Source organism: Tamandua tetradactyla, chromosome 3 (genome assembly GCF_023851605.1).
Source record: "Tamandua tetradactyla isolate mTamTet1 chromosome 3, mTamTet1.pri, whole genome shotgun sequence".
NCBI classification, from domain to species: domain Eukaryota; kingdom Metazoa; phylum Chordata; class Mammalia; order Pilosa; family Myrmecophagidae; genus Tamandua; species Tamandua tetradactyla.
The window spans coordinates 41,174,143-41,192,232 of NC_135329.1; the positions used below are offsets into that span (position 1 = coordinate 41,174,143).

Here is an 18,090-nt window from a genome sequence, read left to right on the forward strand (position 1 = left end):
CCTTTGGAACAGAAGGAAAACACCCTCAGGGAAGCCTCATGAAATGAGGAGAGAAAGCTAGCAGATGTCACCATGTGCCTTTCCAGCTGAGAGAGAAACCCCAAACTTCATCGGCTTTCTTGAACCAAGGTATCTATCCCTGGATGCCTTAATTTTGACCTCTTCATAGCCTTGCCTTAATTTGGACATTTTCATGGCCTTAGAACTGTAAACTTGCAACTTAATAAATTTCCCTTTCTAAAAGCTGTTTCATTTCTGGTATATTGCATTCCAGCAGCTTACTAACTAAGACACCTGGTAACTCTTGTCTCTTGAGGTCTGTGCTCCAACCATAAGCGCTACTGTTCAGTTGCTTCAACACTTTCCCTTCCACCATGGTGTAGGCTCACTTTGTTCCTTTTGTCTGGAATTCTCACCCCATCTCTCTTCATTAGGCTTATTTAATTTCTATTTACTCTACCATTTCAACCAAATCCCCCTCTTTCCTGAATCCCCCTCTGTTAGGGCCGAATTGTGTTCTCCCAAAAGAGATATTGAAATCCTAAGCCCTGATACCACTCTGAAAGTGGTATTATTTGGAAATAGGGTCACTGCAAATGGAATTAGTTAAGTTAAAATGAGGTCATGATTCAGTAAATTGACTGGTGCTCTTATAAGAAAGGAACAAGAAACAGGCACCGTGGAGAAGTCCACGTGAAGATGGAGAAGGCAGCGAACCATCTAAAAGCCAAAGAATGCTCAGGATTGCTGCAAACACCAGAAGCTAAGTGAAGAGGCAAGGAAGGATTCCGTCATAGAGGTTTCAGAGGAAGCACGACCCTACTGACACCTTGATCTCAGCCTTCTAGCCTCCAGAACTGAGAGACACCCTCCTAATTTAGATGGAGCTTCCCTGTTATTCCCTCTTAAAAACTGTTACTTCATTCAGAGCATTTTTCTCAGTCTGTTTCCCTAACATGATTATTTGATGAATGTCTATTTCTTCTCTACAGGCCATAACAGGAGCTGTCTTTTTTGCTCACCATTGTACCCACCGTACCTAACACAATAGCTGGAGTATAGTAGGCATGTATTAAGTGTTTGCTGAATGCTTGACTGCAAAATGCTTATCACTGTGCCTGGCACAGGAAAGAGTTCAAAAATGGGTACCATGCTGGTTTGAAACTGTTGTGTATCCCAGAAAAGCCATGTTCTCTAATCCTCATTCAATATTATTGGGTGGAATATTTTTGACTAAGTTGTTTCCATGGAGATGTGACCTACTTGTTTGTGGGTGGGATCTTTTGATTACGTGGTTTCCATGGAGATATGTCTCCATGCATTCAAGATGGATTGCTTCCTAGTCTTTTAAGAGGGAAAAAGTTTTTCCATTTTTGAAAAAGCTTTCGAGCTGACAGAGAGAGAGACCTTTGGAGATGCATAAGGAAAAGCTATTCAGAAAAGAGAAGCTGGGAGAGAAAGCTAATGGTCATCACCATGTGCCTTCCAGCTGACAGAGAAACCCCAAATGTCAACAGCCCTTTCTTGAATCAAGGTATGTTTCCCTGAATGCCTCAGTTTGGACATTTTCATGGCCTTAGAACTGTAAACTTGCCACTTAATAAATTTCCTTTTTAAAAGCCATTCCACTTCTGGTATTGCATTCTGGCAGCTTTAGCAAGCTAAAACAGGCACTACTATTATTAGTACTCCCACAAAAACCACAAGTACTAGCAGTATTACTACTCTTACCACTGAAAGCCCTATGAGTCACACAGCCTTAAAGAGTCCTGGCCAGAGAGTTATTTTTATTCTGAATATAAGTGGACATTTGATTATTTATATAAAATAGCTGTGTAAGGAAGAAGTATGGGAAAGTACAAATATCTTTGGAATTTGAATTGAAATTTCCAATACCAAGGTATTATGAAGAGCAATTTAAAAAAGAAAGTTGAATAAATTGCATCTCCTTTTATTAAACTCTGTGCTTATGAAGGAGAGTTTTTGGCACAAAATTGCCATGGAAAATCCAGGGGATTACAGCAATTTTTAAAATTGCTGTTCATTTAAAAAATAGACTTATTAACCATATGAAAATCAACTGATCACTCAGTTTCTCTAATTGCTGTAAACAGCACCCATTTACCCAGTGCCTTCCAAAATCCAAAACAGCGTCCTTTGGAACTAGATGCCCTTAGGACAACTTAGGTGTTCCCATTTGTGTATGACTAAGGAGGCAAAATGATCCCATGGAGCCATGAGTGCTGCATCTCTTTCTGCCACTAATATCTGTGGATCATTAGCAAGCCATAATCTATAAATGAGAGATTGGATGTTCAATTCTCTTTCAGGTTCAAAAATCCCTAATCTTCCCAATTCTTTAATGAATCCTATCCAATATTCTATAACTTCATGAAACAGTATTAAGAACCCACTCAGGTTTACAGTTTTTAAAATAAAAACTGAAGCCTCCCTCCCCTCCATATTTTTCAACGATTTTACTGACAGATACTCTATCCTATGCATCTTCAGTAAATAGCTTTGAGATACTTGAAAAGGGTAGTAAGTTAATAAGTCATGGGCATTACTGTACAGTTGGAGAAGTGATTATGGAACGTCTTCAAATATAACATATTAGGTATATTCTAGTTTTCCAAAAGTTATTTTCCATGGTGCTCATTAAAATTGAATATAAAAAATCATCTCCCAAACACAACAAGATGTGTCACACAAAAATAATGAAAAAGCTTGAAAGAAGAAGGCTTCTAAAACATTCCCAATGAATTGCAGATTTTAAGATGAAGGAGCCAGAGCTGAAAAACTGCATAATATATTAATTTTTGCTTATTGGTACACTCTACTAAAGTATCAGGAACAAATATAAAGCAAAGGGACATGAAAGACCAGCAAGCGCTCTAATCCCAAACTGCCTTAAATAAACTTCAGCAGGGGAATGAAAAACATTCTAATCGTTTATGAAGTAATTAGCTCTTTTAATACCATCAAGTTGATAAAGAAAGAAATATTCATTGGACTCTGTATGCTCTTTTGACATTTTTATATAAGGGGCACTGAAGGTTATGTGTATTAATGTGTTAGGGAAATAATTAAAGTTCTCAAGGCTTGGATTTTAACCATGCACAGCACTCCTCTGCAATTATCAAAGCACCGCTGGGTATCAAATGTGACCCGACACATCCTCTTCTGTAATAAAGGAAGGCTATCAAGGATCTTTGATATAGTAATGCTATTAACTATCAGAGGATATGGGAACAAGTACTAACTTCCCAAAGAAATACAAAATTCTAGAAGGCTCATGGTTGCAGCACAGAAACCTAGCAACAATCACTCACCAAGGATAGCTTAGGTACCCAAAGTTATCTCTGAATTGTGTGAAGACCTGGAAGGAGAAGGTTGTATGCTGGCCTAAGGGGTCCACATTCCTGATGGGTATACAACGTGGAGCCAGATACAATTAGTAAAAAAGATATTTACCAAAATTCCAAGGAGTATTAAAAAGATAATCTATTAGCTGGAACAGTAAACATTAACTTCTCCCTCTGCTGACATCTTGGTCCAAGCCACCAACATTTCCAGGATTCCTGCAAAATCCTACAATATAATCCTTTCTACTTCAATCTCTGCAACCCGTCCCTGTCCCAAACAAGTCTATTAAAATCAGACAGTGTTATTCCTCTACTCAAACCATGCAATGGTTTTCCACCTGGCTTGGAGCAAAACCCAAGTCTTTACAAAGGCTTTCAAAGTCTCACCTTCTCCCAGACCCAGCTGTTTCTTCTGACCTAATCCACAGTTGCTCTTAGCCCTGCTCACTCCATTAGCTGTAGTGGCATTTTGCTTGCCTTGAGTGAACACTCAAGGAAAAGGCTCCTGCCTGAGGAGCTCTGTACTTGCTAGTTCTTCTGCTGAAAATGCTATTTCTCAGATACCTACATGTTTCTTCCCCTACCTCCTTTAAGTCGTTAAGCAAATGTCACCTCCCAGCCAGGCTTTCCCTGCCCACCCTATTGAAAACTGTACCCCAATTTATATTTCATCTAATTCACTAAATTTTATACAAAACTAATTTTTTCTCCTCCATTCACTAGAATGTAGGCTTCATGGAGTTTGAGATTTTTGCTGCTTTATTCACTGCAGAGGCCATGATATGTGCAGAACACTGCCTGGCATATACAAGTACTCGATAAATATTTATTGAATGAGTGAATTATTAATTTCCCATACTTAATGCTAAATGTTTTAAAGACCTTATCTCTTTTAGTTCTCACCACATCACAATGAGGAAATTACTATCATTCATATCATGGATGAGAAAACTGAGACTTGGGAAGGTGAAATAACCTACATAGCACAGGAGGATGAACAGGTGGAGCTAGTGATATCGAATCCAGGCCTAGCTGACTCCTAACCATATATTCTTCATCATTATCATACATTGTCCAAGGAAGAGCATATAACACAGGGTAATCTAGACAATTATGATGACATAATATAAAAGGATTAGTGAGCTGAGAGAAACAACATAGAGTTCAAACTAGAATTTGAGCAGGATCATGAAATGAATAGAACTCCAAAAGGTGAAGAGGTGCATAGGCATTAGCAGGGGACCTCAAAATCCCTTACATCTCTGCTTCCTCTTCCCAATAGCTCAACGAGGAGAAGGGAAAAATCCATAACCTAAATCCTGCACCTCCTTGTTTCCTCAAATACAATGTCGCTGTTGACACTCCCCATCCTCAAGCATTTATTAGATATTTAAATTTTTGTTTCTAGGTTGCTACCTCTGAAGTACCAATAGCATCTGATTCTTTGTTTTTTTTTTCCCATTCATGGATGTGGAAGGTTGAATTATGTACTTTGGTTTAGACATTTTCTTAATCTTAAACTTCATCCCTGTGGATATGAACATATTGTAAATAGACCTTTTGATGATATTATTTTCAGTTAAAGTTTTGCACACTGAATCAAGGTGGGTTTTAATCTGGATTACTTAAGGCCTTGGAAGGAAGGCCACAGGGAAAAGCAAGAAGTCAGCAGGAACCCAGAAGAGAAAGGAGTAGACATTGTCCTATGGTGGAAAAGCCAAGAAATCCCAAGGACTGAAGGCAAGCCAGAACCAGAACTGCACAGTCTTCAGGGGAAAAGCAAGCCTTTCCAATAACTAGATTTTGAACTTCTAGCCTCAAAATCGAGAGTCAATAAATTGTTGTTCATGCCAAAACTAGACTGTTGTATTTTTGATAGCCACCCAGGCAAACTAAGATAATGGGAAGTGTGAAGAGCTTAGCAAAGAGAAATGGAGCACCAGAAGAAAGTAATTTAGAGTTTGTGTGTATTGATTTGCTAAGAGATCAAGGACAACTGCTTTCTTCACAGCAGTAGAGTGACAAGACCACAGATGGTGTGTAGATGGACCTGTGTTTGAATCCTGCCATTACCATTTCCTAACTGGGCAACCTGGGGTGGGTTTTCTTACTTCTCTGAGCTTCAGTTTCTTAGCTGAGGATAACTATAGGGCTATTAAGAGAATTCAACGTGTTTATGAATGTACTGTGTCTACCACATTGTAGAATCTTAAGGAAAAACAGAACGTCCTGTGTGGGTTTTTTGCCATAAACTGGGGCAACTGCCCTGGAGGGTCTCAGCTAGTCAGAGACCCCTAACTATGAGGCGTGCAGCATAACGTTCACCAAGGAATATCTACCCATCTCTGCCTCAGCTATCTGTCATGAAGATGACAGGTACATTGAGTGTATACTGGCAGAATTATTCACATAACTGGCTTGGCGGCCTCGCTGGGAAGAGATTTAGATTAGAATTTTTTGTGTAATCAGTCTTAATAAGAGTCATAAATATCTCCTTTCTATATCTTGCAGTGACTTTTATTTTCCTTCACAGGCCAAAATGTGAGCTTTTCTCCAAGTTTCAGCCCCAAGTCAGTCTTCTGTCCTTTTCTTCACTTGGAAAAGTCAAGAATTATCCAAGCTTCTAGTTTTGCCTTAAATCAAAAATGAGTATGTCTTTACACAGTATTTAAATAAGTCCTTGCTGATTCAATGAAATTTAGCCCCGTATCACTAACCATTTGTATGTTCCTTTCCTTTTGTCTCAAATAACCAGGCAGAAGCAAAGTTCCCTTCCTTGATATTCTGTCAGTGCACACTGTCCTTTTCTCAGACATAAAGGCTGGGATTCTTGGAATTATTCTAGACCCTGCACTTCTTATTTCCAAGCAATTTCAGTGTTTTCAATCAGTTTGAACTACAAAACTGTCTTGACTTATCCACAAAGTGGATTTTAACATTTCGTCTTCATTATATTCCACCATAGCATAATAGCTTCTTGTTGTTTACTAATGTTGTCCAAACGTAGTTTCTTGAGATTATTTGGTATCCAAGAGCTGGAACTGTTAGCAATGAGCACAGGAAAATGTTGCATAAGTGGAGACAGAAGTCTAGAACATGGGATCACAAGCTAGTCTGCCCATTCAAAATTCTAGTCAAAGGAAATTGCGGTTAATCAAAAATGGTTGGGATGAAGTTGCCTTGAAGGAATAGAATTAAGGTAAAATATCATTAAGATAACAAGAGCAAAACCTCAGGGCAAATTTTTGGACTCCATTTTTTTAGTTTGGGTGCCAAACTGAGACACATGCCAATGAGGCTGAGATAGAGGGATTTTCTCTTCTTCCCCTAATTCTCCCACTACTATGTAAAGTGTTATACAGAAGTACGAGGAGATTCTGGAATATTTCTTGATTTTCTTTTTAATTTTTGTTCATTTCCATGTAGAGAGCTTCAGTCTGGTTAGAAGGACAGATAGCACACGCTTTTAAGAAATCTAGATCTGCATAGGAGGCATGGACTCCTCTGTTGATGTAAAATGACCTTCTTAAAGAACTGTCTGCTTGAAACAACTTGTAAGGTGCTACACAAAAGCTTTTGAAGTCCCTGTAATTGCACTTGACAGCTGTCAAAAGAAAAGTGGGTGTTACTTCTAAGTGATCAAATGCTTTTGGAAGGAAGTAAGCTGCTAGGGGCACTTTTAGGCAAATATCAGCAAAGTGCCTCTAAACCCTAACATGTCTAAGAATTTTTTCAATACAGGCTGTTTGCTATACCAAACAGGAAGCTGATTTGTATCAGCTGCGTGTTTTACTTCTGGCCTCATTCTAGCAGGCTAACACACTGATTTCAGGCTTAGCTATTGACAGCCAAGGACTGGAGAAAAGCTACCTGCAACCCGTGGATGACTCTAAATTGCTTAGGGCATAAGAGGTGAAAACTCTCTATCAGTGTTGAGTCAGTAGGTGAATTTTGATCATTTCCAGAGACTTTGAAACTGGCAATGGACTTAGGCAGACCACAAGTAGTCCCAGGGTAGACTACTATTCCTTTCAGGTGAGAGATTATGGTGCTGTTCAGGTGATACCAGACAACCAAGAGGAAATAGAAATTTGTATGCTTGTTTGTATATGTGCATATGTAATGGAAAAAACACACACACACTCATAAACACACATACATAACATAATATATTTTTTTCTTTTTTTGTACACGAGAATACTACAGTTTGGCTGGGGAAAAGGAAAGCATTTTTTGTTTACGGTGTTGCAGGGAGAATGGAAGGATTTTACTTGGTCCTATCAGCCTTTTCTCCCCCAACTGGTTCACCAGCAAAAGAAACTAAGCAACTTAATCCATCCCTGATTTACCCCTCACCTCAAAATGATCACAGAACTTTAGAAAAGTTAGCTTATGATCAGTTCTCTAGCCTCCATAATGAACTAAAGTCACTGCTAGGATGGCTTAAGTAAGGGGCTCACTTGACTCTTCCTGCAGGCATTGCCTGGCCTCACTTCCCTCATTTATAAAATGTATATAGAAATATCTAAGAAACAAATGAAGCAACGAAGTCCAGGTGCCAAGAATAAAAAACAAACAAACAACTTGAATGTCAAAAGGACCCTTTCATAAATGGAATCATCCTACATATGGTTGAGAAATTTTTATCATATTTGTGAGAAAACCAAGATTGTGTAAGGAAACAAAATTAACACAAAAGAAACACCCAGAAAACAAGACAAGACAGATTACATTACCAAGCACTAGGTGGTATAATAACAAAAGCTTTAGAGTCAAACAGACTTCATGAAAAATTTCAAAATTCCTGACAGTTCAAGTCATCAGAAAAGACTTCATGGGGAAGGAGAAATATAATTTCTACTAGTAATGTTCAAACATAGTTTCTTGAAATGAGGGTAGGCTTAATGTACAAAAAGCAAAGGTAAACAAATTTATGGTTGCAGGTATACCATAAGCACAAAAAAAAACACATGCAAAAACTGTGTGTGATAATCCACCATGCTGATTTAAAACTATTATATACCCCAGAAAAGCCATGTTCTTTTAATCCAATATTGTGGGGAAAGACCTATTGCTGAGTGGGACCTTTTAATTAGGTTGTTTCCATGGAGATGTGACCACACTGATTGAAGGTGTGGTCTTAATCCACTTACTGGCGTCCTTTATGAGAAGGACATTTTGGGGAGAGCTCAGACAGAACACCCTGGGAGATGCTAAGCAAGGACCCCAGAACCTGAAGGACCCAGAACCCGGAGAGAGCCAAGAGAAGTTAAGAGATGAAATCAAGAATTTGCTCTGCAGAAGCTAAAAGAGGACCCACAGACACCTAGACAGAGAAAGCCACTGGAATCAGAAGCTGAAAGCAACAAACCCAGAGCAAGGACCAGCAGATGCCAGCCACATGGCTTCCCAGTTGACAGAGGTATCCCAGTTGCTGGTGGTCTTTCTTCAGAGTCCAGGTATCATCCATTTGATGCCTTAATTGGGAAATTTTCATGATCTAAGAACTGCAAATTTTTAACCTAATAAATCCCCTTTGTAAAGGCCAATCCATTTATAGTATATTGCATTTCAGTAGCTTTAGCAAACTGAGACATCCACCAAGTGGCTAAGCAAACCATGAATAAGACCAGCTACCTCAGCATTCCAGTTGCTAAGTGAACCTGGAAAATGGGGCAGTGCTTTGAGTCTTAAATCTCCATATATTAGCATCATGGCTGGTATATGTTTGGCACCTCATGGCTATTCACAGATGACTAACTTATTAAATAGTCAGTGCAACACTTGCCATTAGACACAAATGATTTAAAGATTAACCTGGACCACAAATGAAAAGCCCCAACTGACCATAAGCACAGTGTGGAGTTAGTGATGGTATAGCTCATTTAATCCAAGCCCCAATCTGAAAACCATACAAATCAGATCAGGAATTAAAGTGGCTTCCTAAAAAATGAAAAAAATAAAATAAAATAAAATTGCATTCTAGAGCAAGATCTGCTCTTTTACATTGTACTAGAAAAGATTACCTAAAGGAGAAAACACATTTGAATCAACAGAGGCCCTTAATAATCCAGAATAAAATAAGAATAAAGTGAATTAACAGATATGTATTTTTTAAACACATATTTCTTGAGTGTCTATTACATTTTTGCTTTGGATACTGAGAACCTATCAGTGAACAGAGCAAAATCTAGTCTCTCATGGAGCTAGCATTCCAATGGAAAAGACAGCAAATGAACAAATAATTATAATTGCTTATATTTGTGTGTGTGTGTTTATTTGAAAGATGTGATATTTGCTATAAAGCCAAGTAAAGAGAGAGAGATACTGATTAATCTGTTGATTGACTGAGAGAGAAGTGTCTCCTACCAGCTGAAGAAATGTTTTAAGAAGGAAATGGATGATCCTTCATCCACTGATAGGATGATAGGTTGATAGGTCAAGTATCCTGGTCAGTAGATTTAAAGGTCATTGGTAAATGTTACAAAGACAGTTTTTGTGGGTTAGTGAGGGTGTACACCTGACTGGAGTGTACTCAAAAGAGAAAAGAATGAGAGAAAGTGGAGAAAGTAAACATAAAGGGCCAATTAAGTTTTTCCATGATGGGAAGCAGAGAATGTGATTGGGTTGGAAGCAGATATGAGATCAGGAGAAGATTCTTTTTTCTTTTATATGAGTGATGCTACATATCTGCATGCTGATGGAAATGACTCAGCAGAGAATATCTGCATGCTGATGGAAATGACTCAGCAGAGAAGAACATCGCTGATGATGCAGAAGAGAGAGGAAACAACTGCAGGAGCCAGGGCTCAGCAGATGGTAGGAAATGAGAACCAGTACATGAACGGACATTTTGACTTTGGACAGGGATATGGGCAGTTCATTGGCTGTCACAGGAGGGCAGGTGAGGAGGTGACTGCAGGTGTAGGAGATTTTGCGGTTGTAGTGTGTAGAAGTTCTTGTGGAGTTTCTTCTCAGTGGCACATGCAGCAAGATGATCAATTTAAAGGAAAGAGGAAGTGATAGAAGTTTGTGATGAGAGGAGAAAGTGTGAAAAATCATCTAATAGAATGGCAAAGTGAATTGTTTACAGAAATAAAAACACCATTACTGCCAGGGCATCTGAACTGTCCACTTGAAGTTGGCTGCATGACTTTGAAGTGAGAAGACCAGTTAGCAAGGTTGTGTGCCTTTCTCCAGCCACACTCAGCTGCTCAAGTACAGACATGGAGCAAGTAGAAAATTGGGTTTATCCGTACTTGGGATTTTGTTGGACAACTATAACAACAGAACAGAGTTTCAAAGGAGATGAGGTTAGATGAAAGAATTGCTATAATAATGGAATTTATGGCACAGAAGAGGTAATTAAGGACATGAGGATAAATAGTGGGAATATTTTAGGGTCAATGGACTGATGATTCCAATGGGTAGAAGAACTGAAAGAATTTGAGTACTAGGGATTGAATGTTGGAAAGTAAAGAAACAGCTGACAATCAGGGGGGTTCTTGAGATTATGGCAGTTATTGGTAATTACTGGTAACATTAAAGTTTAGATTCTGACCATGGAACTAAAAATCTGAGATGGCATGGAGAATGAGATCATTGGAAGTGACGAGGCAGAGATTTGAGAAGCTGAGGTGTCAGGAAGAACAGAAATAATGTTGGTGAGAGAAAAAAGAACATGCCAGGATAAAATCTTCAAGGAATGATGGAGATTGCCTGGAGGTCTGTAATTTACTGCAAACAGGGAGAGCAGGAGAAATGGTTACTACATCACAACCTTTAAAAGAGCTGGATTTTAAATTATTATTATTTTTTTAGGAAGGGGAGCACTGTGAACCATTCTGGAATATTTTAGGCCTATCTTATATGAGGGACATGGGTGCAAAAAACAGCTACCATTTAACAGGGTTCACAGGAAGCTATGTTCTCTGGGGAGTGTCAGGTTTAAGGAGATGCCAACGACCTCTCCTCTATTCCCTAGTTCTAAAGTATGCCCAGCTCTCTCGAAGATTCTTTATTGTTAAATACGGTCTCAAAAACAGGATCACTGGATCTTCTCTTAATTCATCTTGGAATCCTAAGGACCAACATCTTGGAATCAAAGGACCTAACAAAGAACTGGAATGTAGTCGACAATAAAAAATATTTACTAAATTGAATTTCCCTAAATTTTCTGAATAAAATCCATTAACTCCTAAAATGCACATGTGTATACACCCACACAAAACACTTTTAGGAAGGAAGGAGAGAAAGGTAAACTCTCTAAAATGATCTTCCCAAAATAGACCTTTTGTAAGACCTGAAATGGCCTTATTTGGCTTAATCTAACCAACTAATAAAAAATGAAAAGGGGCATTGATTCTAAAATGAAATACTGTTTAATCTCAATTATAAGACCTTTTAGAGACTGGAAGATTCTAACATACTTTTGTGCTTAGTTGAGAGTTAACTTTTTCCAAAGAGAATTTCAGAAATTAAAGGTATATACAAAGGTGATACATTTTTTTTAACCACAAATGTTACACAAGGTCTCTTATCCAATCAATGGTAAAATTGGAGTTCCATATGTACTATAAATTTGTAATCCATCTTAATTATATCATCATTACATTACTTTTGTCACCCTTCTTGGGATTTTTCTTCCACCTTATTTGCTTAAATATTTAACCAAGTCACAATAAATATAGTACCCATTATTCTTCTGTAGGTGAAACAATCCTACACATGCCTCTAGTTATCTTTAAATTGAAAAATATCTTTCACACATAATCTGAAGGCTAATTTACTCAATGTGTTAATGTTGTGGATAATCAGACACTTTATTTTTTATTGCATCTAATTTCCTGAGAGCTTCCATCGTGTTTCTCAGCAAAAGTGCAAATTACTGAGGTACTCACAACAAATATTTATTTTCTACATTTCTCAGAAACACAGCACTAGCATATAAACATCCAAATATTTAAGTAGTAATCTGACATGCCTATTACATCTTCCATTACAATGGAAAGTTTAGCTTATTTTAGTGATGGTATCGTTCTGTGAAACTTATGAATGGGTTTTAAGAAGACCCTATAATATCGATCACTAAATTCAGGAAGGGAATGAATTAATTGTAAAAAGACCATTGTTACAAATATATTGTCATATTCATCTATAAAACCTGACAGGCTGTGCTGTGTTCCACCATGACTCTAATCCACAAATTTCCTTAGCTAGTCATCCTGTACTTTTGTATAATCTGAAAAAGACTGATAGTGAAAAATCACAGAGTAGATTTGTTTACAAGTTTTCTATTTAAAGAACCCCATTTGCATGCATTGTCAGATGTGTACCCTCAAAGAAACAAAAACAAAGCAAGAAAAACTATTTAAAAACTACCTGTATGCAGTGTGTCTCTTTCACTAAGACTGGCCACATCATTTTCAGGGCTCAGCACAAAATGAAAATGCATGGTCCCTTGTTCCAAAATTAGTAAGAATTTCAAGATGGTGACAGCAGAACCTGAAAACAAGCATGAGCCCTCTGGACTGCACAGCTCGCACATCATGAAAGCAGTCTGACTATTGCCAAGGGAAGGCTAAACTTACCTTTGGCCAGGGTTGCAGATGAGGAAGTTGCTATCCCCAGGAGCACAGAGGCACAAAATCTCACAGCGAAGATACCAGTTCACCTCCAACATGTAGTTTTCACTCAAAAGTATTAAGACAGAGAACTTTGGGCTGATTGTAGGTAAGTCTGTTATTATATTAACTATAGTGGTACAAATTTATTAGTAGTACTTACCATGTCTCAAAAGCAGTGGAAATATGAAATATGGCTCTCAAAGTTGTGATTTTTCTGTTGCTACGTACCAATAGTCAGGGAATTATTTCCTTCATTTAAGCAATATCATAACACTGAAATTCCTCTCAAAATGCAATGTATTAGTTTTCTATTTGTATGACACTACCAGTTTTTATGGAAATATTTAATTTTCTATAATGTATATACTATGCAGTATGCCTACCTGTAAACACATGTACTAAAATTCACTGTATTTTTTCTTTTTATTTTCTACTGTAAGTCTGTTTTGCCTAAAGGTACCACACAGGAATTCATACAAATTTGGTGCATATTTGACTTGTTTTTTAGTTACTAGAATTTATTGAAACACAATTCTAGATTTTTCTTTACCAGTATTGTTAGTATATTATGAGAAATTGTTTACTGGTATATTTCTTACATTTGTGGTGAGCTATTTCCCACCGTTCAGAGATGTCACGTTTTTGTAAAATTAGAGTCAACAGAAAATTACTTTATATCTAAAATCAGGTTGCTCTACTGGCCTTCAAAATCACTTATACAATATTTATATGAAGAATTCAGTAAATATGCCCACAAAACTTCTTTCAAACCACTTCCAATATGTTTGATGAAAGCTATCATTCTGGTAGCAGGTATTTTATGTAGCACACACAAGACTATTTAGGTTAACAATGTATTGACACCTAGATATTCTGCTGTAATCATTTACAATTAACATATCAAAGCACTAGCCTGCATTAAATAGGTTTAAATTTACCCTAAATTTGTCTTGTAAATATGCAAATGGCATTTCCAGTGGGCTTTAAGAATAGTTAGTTCTATTATATGTTCTTGAATTTTTTCTGTATTTTATTTTCTTACTCCTCAAAAAGACCGAAATTTTTAAAGTGGACAACTTTACTTTTTTTGGACCTATTTTTTTTTTTCACAAATTATAAGCTGGTAATAACCAAATGAATCAGGTTTTACTAAACTATCTAAAAGGGCACGTGTGGAGATTAAATAATGTCTTAGACATAAATTTTTTTGACCCGCCTAAAATGCCATATATATTTCAATGATGTTTGAGGTAAAACTCATTGAGGTAACTCCATAAGCATAGATGAGTGTGGAAAGACAGTGGGACATGAAGCATTTTAGCTGCACAGGTTAGCGTTCAATTCCCATCTCAACTATTTTAGCCAGGTGACCCTGTGTTAGTTATTTAGCCTGAACTCAGGGTTCTCCTCTGTGAAATTGCAATGAACTATACAGTTCATATATAAGCCCTATAAATACTAAATAATACAACAAGGGGGAACCTAATGCTCAAAATACATGATTTTCTTTCCTTGTTTTATGTTTGCCCTTTGCTTTACTGAAACCTTAGTAATTGTAATCGCACTAACTATTGGAAAGGATGCAAAGGCAATCTGAGCTCTCAGAATGGGAGTTAGGGCTTTTTCTAGAGAGATTTGCCTTGGTTTTTAACTATAGGGAATTATACTTGAAAAACACTCCCTGCACTGAACTTAACCCTAATCACTGACAGCTTGTTTAATTGTTAAAGCTATTTTAATTTTGGACAAAGAGCTGATCTTGTATAATAGTTTTGTCCAGCTGTGTTTCCTTTTTTTTTTTTACCTTTTTCTTCTGTAGTCAACTTATTTAGATATTTCTAAACAACTTGCACTAAAACATAAAAAAAAAATGCTCTGCAAATATAAAACAAATTGGTGTTAAATTAGGAAAGAAAACTGGAATGATCCCCCTGAAATTAGCTAGGCTTATTAGTCAGAAAAATCAAGAGGATACGATCAAGTTCAAGCTTTATTCTTTAGGATAAAGATTTTTATTTCCCATCTGGACAGTTACATTTGTTAAACAGTAGTTTATTGAGCACCCACTGTGTGCTTAGTGCTAGAGTTCTAGCCAGCACCAGCCATGTGGGTAGGCAACGTGCAGTCGCAGGGCAGCTGATCTTGGCTTAATGCTCTGCTGTCACCATCTTGAAATCTTAATACACATGGCTTCTTTTTTGCCCCATTTGTGCAGCATTTGTGATGCTCTCTATGTGGTTTCAATGACACTTACTCATAAGGCCTTTGGACTCAAAAGGGTCTCACACCTGATTAAATGTTCTGCTGCCTTTAACTTTGTGTTTTGTAAATGAAACCTGGCGGGGAAATCGGGCAAGTACATGCGCAGATGAGTTAAGCATCATATCCTCGCCCTCCTTTCCTTCTACCCTATTTATATACAGCATTCAAGAAGTGAACACATAATTCCAAATTCTGCAACATTCAAAGTGAGTACAACATAAGCATGTTATGTATTTGATGATTGACAGCTCTAGATGCCACACTTTCTGTCCAAACCAGAATTTGCTTCTAACACAGAAAGAGGTCAATAGCATTCTAAAAGGAACACGAACAACAAATGAACCTATCATCTCATGTATCTTCCTCATTTTAAGTCTTCATATTAACTAACCACTTATGTGGAAATGACATAGAAGGAAAGGGAAAGATTGGGAAACACACAATTCCATTTCCTTTCAGTCATTCCTTATTCATTAGTAAGTTGAAGGTGTTAGAATGTACACTGTCTAGTTTGCTAGCTGCTGGAATGTGATATACCAGAAATGGAACAGCTTTTTAAAAAGGGAATTTATTAAGCTGCAAGTTTACAGTTCTAAGGCTGTGAAAATGTCCCCATTAAAGCAAGCCTATAAAAATTTCCAAATTGTGGAAGGCCGATGAAGTTCAGGGTTTCTCTCAACTGAAAAGGCACATAGTGAACATAGTGGCATCTGTTAGCTTTCTCTCCAGGTTACTTGTTTCATGAAGCTCCCCAAGGGCCTTTTCCTTCTTCATCTCCAAAGATCTCCGGCTGTGTGGGCTCTTGTGGGTCTCCCGGCTTTCTCGCTTTCTCCAAAATGTTTCCTCTCTTAAAGGATTCCAGTAAACTAATCAAGACTCACTTGGAATGGGTGGAGTCGCATCTCCCTCTAATCCAAGGTTAATGCCCACCATTGGGCAGAGTTACATCTCTGTGGAGATAATCTCATCAAGTTTCCAATGTACAATGCTGCATAGGGATTAAAAATAATGGCTGCCTCCACAAATAGATCATGATTAAAACATGGCTTTCCTAGGGTGCATAATCCTTTCAAGCCAGCACATACACATATCAAGAAGTGAAATGAAAATAAATGAGTTAGTTTTGTGTAATGTTTTCTCTGCTCTGGTAAGAACAGAATACATATGTATGTGCAAGTGACAGAATACAAATTGTGCAATTTTGTTGATTCTGCATACTCATTAAGCACTTATATTTTTATTTAAAACTGGCATCACACATTATAAAGATGAAAATTCATACCAATTTAAACTTTTAGTTTTTATTTACTTAGAATGACGTTAAATAACAAATTAAAAATACAAGTCAAGAGATAACAGAAGGAAAAAGCTTTGTATTTTAGTACCTTTCATGTCATTTTTTTTTTCCTGCTTATTGATCAAAAGTCCCTATATTTTCAGGGTCCTAAGAATACATAGCTGGCCTGGGAGAGGGCAATTCATATTCGCATGACCTTTATAGCTTAGTGGAAAAGGCAAAGATTATATCTGAAATCACAACTTTGATAAATATTACAAAATGCTAGTATTGGTCTGTAGTAGAATATGCATGGGAAGCTAATTCTATGGGGAAAATTCCAAAGGAAATTTGGATAACTTCTGACACAGCGATGCCTTATTTTGTCTTTCTCAAGAAAACAGATTTGGGTATAGCCATTTTCTTCAGCAGAGTATCCAACCAAGTTTGCTATACAATTTCTAGACAATATCTGCCCAGAATTATAATGGGCAACATACGCAATGAGGCTCCTTCATTTAGGCTCTTCATAATATATGTCTTCTTAATCCATTTAAAGAGAAATCCCTTTTGTATAGAAAATAAGGCAAAAGAAAATCTTAATGAGATTTAATTTGGGCTAAACTAGCAATTTATATGCCTGAAGTAAGTAAATAAAAAACAAAAACAAATTAATCATGCACTCCAAATCTTGAAGCCATGGAAAATAATAAAAGCTCACTTAAATAATAAGTAATTCAAAAATATCCAACTGCTTTGACTAAGCAGTGATAGCTCAAAGGACCAGTTCTGTTAGGGTTTAAGGATATGTACCTATAGATAGAAAGCTGAACATATGAGTTTTATCTATAAATTGGTTAGTTAAGGAATAAAAGGGAGTGAAATGGTCTTTGATCTCTCCATGTTCTGAAATGTCCATCTCATTCCAATCTTAACATGTAAGTATGGTCTAGCTCAGAGTAAGGATGCATCTCCACAATAACAGTAGTGGGTTTTAATTGAGGTTTAGATGAGACCTGAAAGATGTGTAGGTATGTATTAGGGGAAGTAGAAATCAGAGGATTTCAGACAAACAACTAGTAAATGTAAGAGGCTTAAATCAAGGGAGAAATCTGGCAATTCAAAAGTACAGTATGTCAATTAGCATAGCTGAGGATATTTGATAATCCATTAATTCTATCCTAAGTTTAAGACTGATGCCAATGTTAGACATAAGCAAAAATGTACAATTTTGAAAGGGCAGGTTTTGATTCTTCCTTTATGTTCCTTCTCTTTGGAGAAAGCAAATAAGTTAGCTCATTACTTTCCTGGTCATCAAGGAAAGTTTTGATTTATATATTATAATCCTACACTATTGTTTACTAGCACTTTAGAAAGAAAGGAAAAGATAGACCATATCTGCTAAAGTATCTTGCATATATTAAGTTCTCAATAATTAAAAAAGTGATAAAGGACACAGTTTAGGAAATAGGAATTAATCCCAGTCAAACAGAATTTTTTATAGCTAACCCATTTTGTCCCTCGTATCATAAAATCTGAAAAATGAACCCTTATGGCAAAT

At 37.0% G+C, this 18,090-nt stretch overlaps 1 protein-coding gene across 1 annotated transcript in view; it reads right to left on the reverse strand.

The window, feature by feature from the left end:
• DLGAP2 (DLG associated protein 2) overlaps positions 1–18,090 on the reverse strand; it is a 1,049,558-nt gene that overhangs the window by 410,114 nt on the left and 621,354 nt on the right. The gene's annotated exons all lie outside the window — the stretch shown is intronic.